The sequence below is a fragment of the Trichechus manatus genome, unplaced genomic scaffold (assembly GCF_000243295.1).
Source record: "Trichechus manatus latirostris isolate Lorelei unplaced genomic scaffold, TriManLat1.0 scaffold00005, whole genome shotgun sequence".
Classification (NCBI taxonomy): Eukaryota; Metazoa; Chordata; class Mammalia; order Sirenia; family Trichechidae; genus Trichechus; species Trichechus manatus.
In genome coordinates, this window is record NW_004443941.1 from 7,753,281 (window position 1) to 7,755,289 (window position 2,009).

The following is a 2,009-nucleotide window of genomic DNA, read 5'->3' on the forward strand; positions in this document are numbered from 1 at the left end:
ACTGCCCAGGCCCTCGCCCACCACCCCTGGCTGCCTGTGTCCTCGCCCACTGCCCCCCACTGCCCAGGCCCTCGCCCACCACCCCTGGCTGCCTGGGTCCTCGCCCACCATTCCCGGCTGCCTGGGCCCTCGCCCACCACTCACATGCCTGAAATTGACCAGATCCAAGATGCATACAACTGTGACAGCAGATATGACTCTTCCAGCCCCAGCCTCCTGGCATGAAATCCCCAGACTGCTGCATTTGCCCTGGAATGCGTGTGGGGTGGGCTAACGCCTTGTCCCCAAAGCAAGTCCGAGCGCAAGACCATGCAGATCAGGGCACGTCCATCCCCTCAGGACCTGGCACCAGAGCTGATGCAGGCCCACATGTGCCTGCCGCCTCTCCTGCCCAGAAGGAGAGGGGGAGATGGCTGTGGGAGAGTGCTGAATAAGGACAGGCCTGCCTTTCCCCCGGATAATCCAACATTAACAGTGTCAGCCCCCGCTGGTGGCACCCATTGAAACATCTGTGAGAAAATTCATCTCCTCAATCCATCAGAGACCCCAAAACCATCTGGAAAGCAATAACAACGTCCACTGCTTCCTGTTCAAGGTCACCCTCTAGTCTCTGAGGAATTTTTCCTGAATTACAAAGAAGGAACAGATCAAATGCCTGTCATAACACACTTCAGAAAACAAGGAGTGACTAGCAGTTCCCATTAATCTAAGGAATGTTTGAAAATCCTGACTTGGGTGGGGTGATCTTTGCTAACAATAAAAACAGTCCATTGGGCAGGTCAGCCAAAGCTGACCGGATCGGCTGTCCCTCCGGGGATTGTGTTTCACCTCTAAAGACTTCCAGGAAGTTCCTGAGAACATCAGGAACCCTGTTCCGGCTTTGGTGGGTCAGAGCCCACTGTCAACCCAGGCTTCCTCTCCAACAACACCCCACGGGATGGGGGTCTCCACATGGACCTTTCTTCTTCTGATGATCAGGGGCTATTTACTTTCCCCTGGTTAAGCCGACCACGGTCAGTTTAGGAAGCGTCACTAGGCAGAACTATTCAGGCATTTGTCTGTTTTCAACAAGTTACTTGGGTTCCTGCCCAATTCAGGTTCTGTGGGGATAGGATCCTGGAAGGCCACACCCCAAAACAGCACATCAGCTATGCAACAACACGTCTGAACTTCCAAATCTGCTCGTCTTCTTTACATAGATTAAAAAAAAAAAAAACCCACTAAGATAACAACTAATATCTGTAGTGTACTTTTAAAAGAATTTGAAAAGTACTTTTTGGAATTAACATCTCATGATTTCCACAATACTCTTGCAGGGGCGGGAGGGAATTTTCCCTCTTCCTTCTCTGAAAATGTGATTTCAGCTTTTTTTTTTTTTTTTAATAGCTGGCAACACTGAAATATAATAAAGGACTAAAACTAAAAATCCTGTTGCTGTTGAGTTGATTCCGACTCATAGCGACCTTACAGGACAGAGTAGAAGTGCCCCAGAGTGTTTCCAAGGAGCAGCTGTGTGGATTCAAACTGTTGACCTTTTGGTTAGCAGCCAAGCTCTTAACCACTATGCCACCAGGGCTCTGATAAAGGACTAAATAGGATATAATTACTACATGTCTTTGCATTGTGTGAATTCACTAGTAAAAATGTTAGAGGAAAGATGATGAATAGGAACATTCCAACTGGCCATTCTGCAGTGGGGATGCCTTCATTGCTACACTGAATTCTTCTAACAACTCCAGCAATGTTGGTGTGATGAGTCATGTCGGCATGGCCTCTATTCACAAACTACCCTTTATATAAAAAAACTCATTCCTGTTGAGTCGGTTCTGACTCATAGTGACTGTCATGGATTGAACTGTATCCCCAAAAAATATCTGTTAACTTGGGTAGGTCATGATTCCCAGTATTGTATGATTGTCTGCCATTTTGTAATCTGATGTGATTTCCCTATGTGTTGTAAATCTTATCATTATGATGTAATAAAATGGATTAGTGGCAGTTATATTGAC